We start from the raw sequence: 12,632 nt of genomic DNA, 5'->3' as shown, positions 1-12,632 counted from the left end.
ATGGGGCTCTTTTCGGGAGGAATTTCCATACGTTTCCAAAGTTCTTTAGTTTTTTCCTGAATTGCGGAAAGTCCTTTCATCTATTGCAATGCAGCCACAAACGTCGTAGTGTTGTCAGACATAATCGTTTTCGGCATTGATCTCCTGCTGGCAAATCTGCGGAACGCCAATATAAATGATTCCTCGGTCAGATCGGTAACTACCTCGAGATGCACTGCGCAGTACTAGCGCATGTAAAAAGGCATATATAGACCTTTTTGATATCTCCCTCGGTTGATCTCACATTCAGTGTACCTGTAAAATCTACCCCTGTGGCTGAAAAGGGGGGAGGGTGATTCATTGAGTCTTACATGGCAACGGTGGTGGACCTCCAGTTTTGTACGAGTGTCTGTCCAGTCACTTCTCTGCATGTTACGCACTTGTGTAGAATTCCATTAACGACTTGACGGATAGACGGTATCCAATAGTGTTGGTGCAATTGTGTGACGGTGTCTGACAATCCTGCGTGACAATATTGCGAATGTGCATCCATTACTATTAATTCTGTGATTTTGTCCTTTTTCTGTAGTTGTAAAGCAAAATTTGCGGTAAGCTCTTTTGGTACATTGTAAATGTGGCCTTCACAACGTATCAATTTTTCATCATCCAAGAAGAGTTTGAGTTGCCGGACTAAACAGTTACGTTTTGATCCTGTTTTGATTGTCTATAGGGTGTCCGGGAAGCATCTCATTTGTGTGTCTTGTATCCATGTTGAGGCAGCATGTCGTCAATTCTCTGGAGTTAGACTGACTTTCGTCCTTCTGCCTGTTTTTCAGTTATTACTGAAGATTTGCACATATGCTGTAACACGTAGAAGTTTCTTGATTGAGCTAAACCGGCTGACTCCAATGATCCTATGTACTCCAAAATTCGTTTCATCGTTCGTTATGAACATCCACTTGTATTTCATCATCGGAAATTGTTGACAGTATTTTTACTTCCTCAATCAAAGTTTCATTCCATATTGGCCAGTCGGTTCGGCGAGGCAACTATTCAGGTCCTGTGTTCACAGCTGTCAAAGAGGGTTTCCAGTCCTACCACAACACTTGTTACATCCGTAGTGGTATTAATTCAATGTGGATCCTGAAAAATTCGAAAGATCTTTTGGAGACAATCAGTTCAAGCCTCTTATATATGATAGCATTAAAACCTATGCTTTTTCAACACTGTATACTTCTATTCCACATACTCAGTTAAAATCCCGACTTAAAAAATTGTACATCGTTGTTTTTTCCAAAAAGAGATGGTGCACCTAGGTACAAATTTATATAGGTAGAGATTCCTCATACTTTGTAAGAAATAATTCCAAATCATCTTCCAAATATACAGAAGAAGATGTTTACAAAATGCTGGAATTTTTAATCGACAACATATTTGTCCAGTGTGGTGGACGCGTTTTTCAACAAACGGTCGGCATTCCAATGGGAACAAATTGTGTTCCTCTGCTTGCTGCCATATTCTTTCACTCTCATGAGGCTGACTTTATTGCTGATCTGATCCGAAAGACAGAATATCGTTTAGCTAGATCCTTTAATCTCAGTTTCCGATATATAGATGACGTATTATTAAATTTGGAGTTTGATACATCGCATCTACCCCAAAGAATTTGAGATAAAGGATACTACAGATACTGTGAAGTCAGCCTCATATCTTGACCTACACTTAGAAATCGATGGTAAAGGAAAATAATTGACAAACGTTTACGATAAACGTGACTTTTCATTCCAAATTGTCAACTTAGTCATCACTACGAAAGTTTTATGGTCGTCATCATGAACTCGTGGATCGTTACGGTGTTTCCATCTTCGCCATGAAAACTGATTTGTTCAACGTGTCATAGTTTTCCTTTCGTCTACCTCGGACTTGATTTTTTATGAGCAACTCGGCGGGTGTTTCTAGAAAAGCAAAGGACGCTTACCCTACCGTTGCACCTGGCCCATGCTCCCAGTTTTTAGTGGAGTCCGAGTTTCTTATTTGCTTTGTTACTTTGTATGTATGATTTTAGTTACTTTATGTTCTTTGTTGTGTATGTTTTCCATGTCTGGTCTTTGTTCCAGGATTACATTCTTTTGATTACCGCTATAACCTTGGTTCCCTTGATTACTCTTCCATAATGCGTTATCTTTCAGATTGTCCGCGGATAATCCTCTTGGCCGGGTTTGATTCAGTCGGGCAATATCTTCATTTCCATTCTTCAGTAAGGTGTTTTATCTCCGTTACTCGATTGGCAATGAACGGTTTTAGCGTTTTCATTGGGTTTAACCAGCTTAGTACGATTTGGCTGTCGCTCCATAGTCATAGTACAGCTTTTGTCATGCCTAGAGTATTTACGATATGGTTCAATAGTCTACTCCTTAGTACGGCTGCCATGAGCTCCAATCGTGTTATAGTCTGTGTTTTCAGTGGGGCCACTCACTTGTTTGCCATCATTAAACAGCTTTCATTGTCGGTAACTATGTAAGCGCATTCTCAATATGCTTTTGTGCTTGCATCAACGAATAGGTGTACAGTTGCATCTGTGTTTCTCTCGGTCTCGAAGAAGTAACGGTGAAATTTGACCTTGATGCCTCTTGGATATCTTGTTTGAATCCTATCCACTTTTCACTCATGTCGTTAGGTAATGGCGCGTCTCACTATAGTTTCTTCTCCCATAGAGCCTGAAGAAATATTTTGCTTCGCACTGCAACTGGGCTGTTTATTCAAAGTGGGTCGTAAGTTTTCGATGATTCGCTTAATACTCCTCGTTTTGTAGGATTTTCATCTGAGTTACTTGTGAATAGCGTAAATCCTAGTGTATCGTCTCGTGTGTCCCATAACAAGCAAAGTGTTTTGATGGTTGTACTTTTGTTCTGAACTTTCTGAGCATTTATAAGTTTCATCAATTCTTCACTGTTCGATCCCCACGATTGTAGATTAAATCCACCATTTGCGAAAAGATTTCGTGTTTTGTTGAAATAACTCGACAGGTCATTTTCTGTATCAAAGCTTGATATGACACTGTCCATGTATAAATCGTCGTAATACTGGAACGGTTTTCATTCCGATATTTGGACAAAACGGCGTTCAGTATGAAGGGGAGCACGTTGCTCAGAATAAGACAGCTCTGAAAAGGTAAGTTGATAATTGACTGTTTGGATCAGTTGGGTTCTCTAACCAGAAAAATCGTGTGACATTCCGGTCTTCTTTTTCAAGTCCAACATTCAAAAAGGCTTTCCCGATATCTGTTGATACACCATACTTGTGCATCATGAATTTCAAAATAATTGACTTTATATCGTTTGGTTTTGGTGGGACATCTTGCAGACATTCATTCAGGCTTGCGGAATTCGGAGTTTGTTTGCAGCTACAGTCATAAACTATCCTAATGGGCGTAGTTGTAGAGTCCTTTTGACATTGTAATGGGGAATGTAGTGTAGCTTTGTAGGTTGATCGTCTTTTTTTCATCTGCTCTTTCTTCAATAAATCCACGGTTGAGCTGTTTTTGGATGATCTCTTCATACTTCTGTAACAATGTCTGTTCTTTACTTAAACGTCGTATTACGTTTTCTGTTCTTCGCAAAGCGATAACCTTGTTTGTGGGTAGTGCAGGGTGGTCATATCTGTTCTCGTCCAATGTTATGCTAGTATGCTCGTATTCGTATTGATATACATCTCGTACTGTTGTTTCATTTCCGATCTCGTTTTTAAATCCTAAGGATTCTAATTCCCAGAACTTCTTTTTTCTTGTTTGTGTGAAATCAATAGCGTCCGTAATAAGTCCTGATAGTACATAGCCTATTTTGGATTCAACTGCGGTAGGTCCGTTACCTCGTATGATTTCGTTTCCAACGATTTGCCAATAGTAGTCAGCTCCAATTAAGAAGTTGATGTTGAACGATTGATCTGCTGATGATGGGTGCGCTAATCTCGATCCTCTAAGGTGTTTCATGTTACGACGGATTTGATATGCGTTTGTATTGGGACGGCAATTTCTGGAATGATCAATACGCTTATCGGAATTTTCCTGACATCACTGGTTGTAAGTCGACGTCGGCTTTCTTCAAGTGTCGGACTTGTCTGTTCTGTTTTCCAAATCCTGCCAAATGTATCACTTCGATTCCTGTGCTTTGTAAGTTAGGTTTACTTGCAAATTCCTCTGATATGAACGATCGTTGTGCACCCTCGTCTAGTAAGATGTTTGCGTCGGTGGAATATGCAACTGACTTCACTGCAGCTACGGCTGTTTTCAACAATACGGTCAATGTTCTCTGTTGGGCGAATGATGAGTGAAGAACGGTATTCTCCTGCTCCTGTGGTTTCGGTTTAGTGGTCTCATTTTTCGTGCATAGACTGATATGACGACGTTTATCACACTTTCGGCATTTTCTATTTGACCTGCAGTCACTGATTTTGTGATTGCCAAGGCAATTAAAGCAAAGTTTCTTTTTCTTGACAATGTTCATGCGTAATTCAACACTTGTGAATTTTGTACAGTAAATAGCAAAATGTTCTGGGTCTTCATAGAACGTACATAGCTTTGGACTTCTCTTTGAGTCGTTTCTGCTATTATCGGGTTTTCTTCTCTCGGGCTTCGGCCTCGATTTCGTATGAGTGAGGAAAGTTTCTGTCCTGTCTCTAACACATTTACCTCGACGTAAATTGCATGGCGTAAATCATTCAGAGTCCAATTTGTGGATTTGCGTATTCTTGCTAAGCTTTGACAAACTTCTGTCGGCAGTTTATCCAAAATTACGGGGACAAGTAGTGATCCGTATGACCCATTGGTTTAGCCTAGCGATTCAAGTCCTCGGACATATATCTCTGTTTGATCGTAGAAGTTGGGCATTCATGCATGTACTTGTAGATTGTGGTTATTTGACATTGATCATTTGGATTAAAGTTAGTAACATGTAGTTTGAGTGTTTGAGTTTCTGTTTGTGTTGGGCGATTAGCGTTCTTGTACGTATCAGGCAAATCGGTAATCTCTCGTAATTTAAAATCTAACTCATAGGCATACTCATCTGCGTCTTCGAGTTCCTGCGCTACGTTGTCCTCCGATGTCAAATCCAGAATTTGTCCATTAAGTTCCTCGAGAATTTCCTTCTTCTTGTTCACAGGGTCAATCATTATTGAAAGTTCTCTCAATGTCATTTCTCCGTTCTGTTGAATTTCCTAGAATCTTTTGAAAGTTTTCGTCAGTACCCCTCTGTGTCTGATAGAACACAATATTTAAAAGAGGAAATATGCCTTTTTGTGAATGTGCATATCATTATTCGTGGGCAGAGCTTTTTATATTGTACGGAAAACAACTCTCCTGAGAAGCTTGAAATATCATTCCTGTCAGCTGATCGCACTTCCTTTCAACAAGCGAAAACAAAACTACGTTACAGAACGTAATGTTTCGGCTTTTTCAATGTATCAACATATGAAGTGACAGCTAAAGGTAATGTTTATTAATTCTATCAATCGATATAGCGTTTGTACTGATTATTCGATATGGCTAAAAATAGAATATCGATTGCGCATGTTCATCCGCCATATTGATTTTCGGACAAACAATTCGGCAAACCCATTCCTGGCATACCATGACTTATGTAAAATTCTCCGATAAATAGCCTATTTTAGTTAAAAATGGTAACAACTAAGCATTGTTCCTACGGAGTATGTGCCAGCGACTCTCGATATCCTCAACCTGGGGTGTGGTTTATCGGATTTGGGAATGGCTTTCCTAATCCGACCAAGGACAGAGAAAAGTGTTTACGTTGGGTAAACAATTGTGGACGACAAGATTAGTCCATTAATAATGTGAACAAAGACACACACATTTGTAGCCTGCATTTTGTAGGTGGAAATGGACCAACAAATTAAAATCCCGATCCGATCAAACTCGGAATAGTGGTAGGTTTCAAAAAGTGGTTGAGTGATGCTTGGCTTCAACCCAGTGCTTGTTTTAATTGAATTATCAGCTTTTACTTGAAAAAAAAACTGAAATAACCCCGTTTCAAGAGTGTAATAGTTCAATTTACTGCAGTGTTTTGTCAACACGCTTGTAGAAGCCGTAACTGGTGCATGCACTGTCAGTTCATACTAAAACTTTATTTGACTATACATACATATAACATAATAAAAAAATCATATAAATAATGAACTGAAAAATTGACCTGTGTACCTGTAACTTTTACCTACATACATGTATACCTATCATCTGTTGTCAATTTGTAGGCATGCTCTATTCCGCCCGCCTTTATCTGTTAATTGCCTGTAATTGCATGTTCAATACCTTACTACATTTATAATTGGATATTTTATTTATATTACACGACCAAAGAAAAAAAGAGCTCCTGTTGAGAGAACAAGACCAGTGTTGTAAGAAAAAAAGAGAAAAACTGAAGGTGTTAGGGAAGTGGAGTCGGACAATATTGCACAGATTCTGCTCGATTTGTCTGGTAAACTGGAAAATCCTACTGAGACAACATTGGAAACTCCTTCAAGAGTTGATATTCCGACTAGTATGATTAAACCAAATCTTGTTGACAGCAGCACTCAAACTGATGAAAAACCGGTCTCTGAAAATGTGTCTTTAGCCATTGAAAATAAGTTGTTACAAAATGAAGTAGAGGATCTTAAAAGTCAGTTAGATTTACATGTACATGTATCAAGTTGTAAAAAGAGTAGGAAAGACTTGTTTCCTTATGCTGATGTTGAAAAATCTGAATACTGTAAATTTAATGAGACTATAAGTGTTGAATTAATGAAAGAGGAGGACAAAAAATTTCGATTTTACACTGGCTTGACATACACCAAGTTTCTTTCATTGTGGCAGGTTTTATGTCCTGCTGCTAGTAAGCTGAGTTACTGGAACACTGATGTCTCAGACCCAGAAAAGACTCCAGGTAAACGCAGGGATCCAAAGAGGAAACGTTCGCCTCAAAATGACTACTCCAAACTGATTTGGGATATCGATTCGACATAAGTAACAGTCAGGTCTCAAATTCTTTTAACATGGATACAATTTTTGTGTAAAAGATTCAGTATTCTAAAGTATGAAATGTTTACATCCAGGTATAAACTGAGACAGCATTTACCTAAGTGTTTAAAAAAATACTAAAACCTGCGTTGTATAATCGATTGTACTGAGGTACGCGTGCAGCAACCGAGTAATTTTGGAGCTCAGGGTAATGCGTACTCTTCTTATAAAGGACATACGACATTTAATTTTTTATAGGTGTGGCACCTAATGGATCTGTTATGTATCTGTCCGATGCATACGTAGGCAGACAAAGAAATAGTAAAACAATCAGGATTTTTTGAACACCTTGAACCAGGAGACCCGTGCGGGTCCGGGTGTCAAAAGAATAGACCTGCAGCAGTGCTAAGCTTGTCGTAAAAGGCGACTAAATAGTGCTCGGAACCTTAGCCGGGGGCTAGGGCGCTCTGCCCACAGAGCAGCTGGGTTGTGTGCCCCAGGTGGTGGAATGGGGTACCACTGGCGTGTTACATGCTGGGGCTGTCAGGCTATGATACGGAAAACCTGACCGCAAACCATAGTTGTGCACCGTGTTGGAAAGATGCCACGTTCCTCGCACGTTAAAAACCCCTACTGTGGTATTCTCCCGGAGTAGGAACCATAAGGCTCCGCCACAGGAGGCTAAATTGCCCGACGCTACCCACCTCTCCCTATTTCCAGTGGCAATGAAAATTTATCGACCCCATTATCCTTGTGTTCCATCCCATTTTTCAATTCATCATCATTTCATGTTAATTTTATCATCCACTTAATGTTCATCGCCAGAATATAGCTGAAATATTGCTGATCGGGCGTTAAACCCCAACAAACAAAAAAACAGACTGAACCAGGAGATGTTATTATGGCTGACCGTGGCTTCCTCATTAATGATCTACTTAATGAGAAACAAGTTAAGATGATTGCATCTCCGGGGAAGAGATAAGCTGACTCCTCAGGAAGAGTCCCTTACTAAATATGTTGCAAAACACAGGATCCATGTTGAGCGTTCTATTGAACGCACGAAAAGAATTTTATAGAAGGTCATACCTCTTTCCCTACAGCCTGTATTTTCACAGTGTGTGTTCGTAATTGGATGTTTAGTTTCCAAGATCCATTGGTACAATAATATTTCAAGTGTGTGTTCTCGTGTAATTTATGCAAAATACTTCAGTGTTGATTAAATTTTACTTTTTTTAACCACTTTAGTCTCGATTTTTGCCAGTTTAGATAAATCAATTAATTACTGCTTTTGAGAGACAGAAGGTGGCACAATGTATAATATGATATATGTGTTTTCTTTTGATCTTAATTATCATTAAGTTTTGTGTTAATCATAAACTTACATATGCAAGAACAAAACTCACAATGCCATAATGTACAGTTGTAATTCAAGAAAAAGTTCAACAGACATATCCAGTTAAACTGGATTTAATATACTAGTAGAGATAATCTATGTGTACAGGAAAAAGATTTTTAAAAGATGTAGCCAAGGACTGAGACCACAACAAACAAATCATACATGTACATTTAGTTTAATACAAGATGGTTTGCAACATAAAAACAACTGCTTTAACAACAGTATTACTGTTATCATTTAAACATGTGTCAGAACATGACGAGGTAACTGCGAACTCATGTATGTCAATTTACACACCTACATGTACAGGTACACACAGTATTCAATGAGTAGAACTGGATTTGGTCGGCAGTTTGATTGGTTTTAGTTCCCTTGGAATTTTCATTTGGAAATGTTCGGGACAAATGTATTGGTGGTGAAAAGAAATAATCTTTTTTCCGAAGAGAATCCCAAAATGTGTTGTCAATTTTTATCCTCTCAACAAACGTGCTTGCAGTTGACCATATAGCAAAATAACACTATTGCCTATTCATAAGGCCCAACTGCATTTGTACCTGAAAATAGTACTGGTGTGACCTTTTAAGACATATTTCCCCATCTTTTCTTTGTAAACAAAACCGTGCAAGTTGACCTTTGTCTAAAAAGATTTCGAATTCAAGAATGTCATTTTCCAAAAAAAAGTCCATCGGGATATTCTTCACTGTCATCGAACACTAATCCATCAGGACTACAACCTAGCTCGGGATATTTAAAGTTAATCCAAATGCCTGTTTCTCTACATTCAAGGTTTGGGTTGATAGTTTTCATATTTTTAACATAGTCTTTCCGTGGCATGTTTTCACTAGCTTGTCCATATACAATTGCTGAAGTTTTAATTTGGTCTGTATTCCACATGACTTTATGTAATATGTTTGATAAGCTGGATGATGACGTTTTGTCACTGACAGTTCCAATAACTTTAGCATTTGAAGCAGTTATTCTCAATCTTCTAAACAAGAACCAATCTTCAGTTCCCTGTTCATTGATCACAGGGTCAACTTTATTTGTGTCAGAACCCTTAACTACAGACAAATTTTCAAGTAATAAGGTTACAGACCACCAATTCAACCAATGAGCATTTGGAACGTACGCAAAAACAGTCCTACGCAGAAATTACCCCTGTTCCTCATAGTGCTGTGAAAAAAGTTCTCATCTTATTTAAAACAATTAAACAGTTTCTGAAAGGAAAACCATTTCTGTACAATTTATAGGTGCATTTTGCTTCTTGTGATGTGAAGCCTAATCTCCATAATGATTTCTATATATACCCCTATCTTGTGAAAACACTGGGATTTCCCATGCTATTTATAGACCCTTCACTTCCGGGGACCAGTACTGCACTGCAAGTCTGCTAACCCCACATGCCATTCTGAGGATTGTGAGCTGACATATGTAGAATCATGCTGATATATAGTCCTCTGCAGGTTAAAGTTAAGGTAAAGTCCAGAGAAGCCATTGAATATTGTGAAATTAGCATGGAAGCCTATGGGAAGTGGAATAAGTGGTTTCTAGCCATAATCTCCTTTGTTGTTCTAAGACGCCAATATCGGAATCGTCCAATTGAAAATCGGTACAATTATGAAACAAAATCGTGTTCCACATACTTTTATGCAATGTATGATCGCCTATGCTCCGTAAAAGTTCATTCTTTGAATCCTCAGGTGTGCCTTCTCGTAACGAAGGAGGTCGGGGGTCAAAGGCTATGACATCGTGCACTTTTTTCTTCTTACCAGATAGTTTGACAGAATCTTGAGCTTTTTGTGGATTTTTTTCCTCTTACGTCCAACATTCCATGTGCATTTTTATGATGTAGAAGCTACTTGCTCATACCAATACTTTTCAACAAAATCGAGTAGAGCAAATAGCAAAGCTGCGACGTGATTGCACCTTCCCATGCCAGAGGCTCTACAACTACACCATGCGTCTTTGACAAATCCTGATACATGAGATAAAGTGATAGTAGTGTCATACAGAACGTCCGTCTTGTATAATGCCATTACTTTTGCTTTCAAGAAATAAAAGTCATTTTTTCTGCAGTCTTTCATACCCTGAACATGGCAACTATTAAAATACACCTTTCCCTTTCTCATAGGTTTTGAGGTGTGAAAGTCCTCTACATCTTCACCACTGTCAACTTGCTCAACTGTTCCAATAAATTGTACAGATTCGACTATATGATGATGTATATGGCCCATATTAAAATGTTGTGGTAAACTAACTGACGGAAAAATCCCCCAACCGCTGACAGGCAGAAATGGCACCGTAGACTGTGAATACTCAATATTCACAGATTGTTTTGGGACAGAAACTTTTTTCCATACCACTTTACACCATCTATATCTACTGATATCTCTTTGTCATTCCCCGCAAGAATGCATGTGTTTACCCTGAAAGATATATAATGAAAATTACAAAATGTATGAAGACATATATGCGATAACGATGACTAGCCACGGGTGGCCCACTTCAACACGCATCTGCATGTAATGTCATATAATAAAATACATAAACGAATTTTCTCATATTAAATGTATTTTTTGTATTAATTTAACAGGTTAGTATATCACATTTAAACCCATAGCAAAAATAACTTGCTACTGCATGTACTATAACTAGCGTATTTACAAATTAGAAATTTCCGGTCTAATAGTTACGGCGGGGTTCAATATCTACAGCTCACACTCGATATTTATACCCATGTATTCAAAATATAGTTTACTGTTAGTTAAGAAAAAAACTTATCAAAAGGGAAACGTGCATCGGGTATAAAACTATTCAGTTTTTTATGTAAACGTTACATAGATCTCACACTTTGTTTACATATGATTCCTCTTACCTATTGATCAACTGAGATCGATTTCCCGATTTCGGCAATGATCTACATTTTCACCAACGTTGCAATTGAACATTTGAATGTTGTTCAACATCAGGATACACCAACTTCGCTCCGGGAACATCATTTTCAGTCCATGTAACTGCTTGCTGACATTTTGTTTACAATGCTTGTCCGAATGCGCGTGCTGTGCTATTTATAGACGAAATATCTGACCTTCATGACGTGATAGCCACTGTTATCAGTACACAAGCTATTCGATCATTTTTGCTCATACACAAAATTTTGCCTTTCCTTGATCCAAAAACGATGACCCGACTTCGTACACAATCTTGACATGTTTTTAATTTTCAATATCAAGGTTTGCCACTAGAGTCGAAACTGATTATAACCATGCATATCTTTGCAGTGTATAACCAAAGTTATTTCAGTCTTCGAAGTTATCACAGAAATATGGTACATTAAGGATAACATGTATGACACATATATCCATGTATATCCATGTGTCATGCTACATTCTGATCTATTCTCTGTGACCATTACATGTGTACAATTCAGCACTAGTCTACTAGTCTATAATAGTAATTTTTGATTTGGGTGTTTGATATGCTAGTGATGTGATATATACATGGAAACATGCAGACTAAAAACTCTGAAAACCCTTAATCATAATTACAGGACATTGCCTGTGAAATTGAAATTTCTGTACCAATGGTTTTGAAACTTTGAGAAAATTCTTGCAATATTTTGCCTTTAAAATGCATGTAATTTTGTTCTGCACTGAACAGCAGTTTAGATTAAATGAGGAATTTAGCAGTACATGTATGTGTATGTATTCAGGAATAAATTCGCATTGAGATTTCATAACAATTTTTCAGGAGTGTATTTTCTTTTAAACTGATTTCTTCTAGTTACAAATGCATTAAAAATTTTGAAAGAGTAATATGTTTGCTTGATTTTCATCAAAATATAACTGTTGTTAACACAAGATATTACTATGACAACCCATTTCATACATGTTTGCTATTTATCAGCAAAATTGTTTAATCAGCTCACAAATATATATTTTAAAGAAACACATGGGACTCAATTTGCATTTATAATTTTAGGACCCTCTCTTACTACCTGAACAGTTTGAACATGGATTATATACATACACATAAATGTATGTATGTATGTATTATCCAGTAGAAGATGACCAAATATGAAAGACATTTGCCAGTACAACCAGGTGATTTAATATATTTCATAATTCAAAATGCATTTTAAATTTACACTGACACACACAAGTGCATATAGGTGATGATGAATTGCAGCACTGTCCATTAATATTTCAATGATAACATCTTGTTAATACATGTATCTAAGTACCAGTAGTA

The 12,632-nt window shown here is 37.7% G+C and overlaps 2 pseudogenes across 1 annotated transcript; one reads left to right on the top strand and one right to left on the bottom strand.

Annotated features, from left to right (window-relative positions):
• Nucleotides 1–5,649: 5,649 nt before the first annotated feature.
• Nucleotides 5,650–6,991, top strand: LOC148611315 (uncharacterized; annotated as a pseudogene).
• Nucleotides 6,992–8,573: 1,582 nt separating this feature from the next.
• Nucleotides 8,574–11,577, bottom strand: LOC148611314 (uncharacterized; annotated as a pseudogene). The gene is made up of 3 exons (XR_015924586.1): nucleotides 11,257–11,577; nucleotides 10,151–10,807; nucleotides 8,574–9,530 (listed from the first exon to the last, which is right to left on the bottom strand). The product of XR_015924586.1 is annotated as an uncharacterized LOC148611314 (transcript).
• Nucleotides 11,578–12,632: the final 1,055 nt, after the last annotated feature.

This window comes from Perna viridis, chromosome 7 (genome assembly GCF_037379345.1).
Source record: "Perna viridis isolate PV_CMFRI_1.1 ecotype Kerala chromosome 7, ASM3737934v1, whole genome shotgun sequence".
Classification (NCBI taxonomy): domain Eukaryota; kingdom Metazoa; phylum Mollusca; class Bivalvia; order Mytilida; family Mytilidae; genus Perna; species Perna viridis.
The sequence above is the reverse complement of the archived record's forward strand: the minus strand, read 5'-3'. Positions and strand labels throughout refer to the sequence as shown.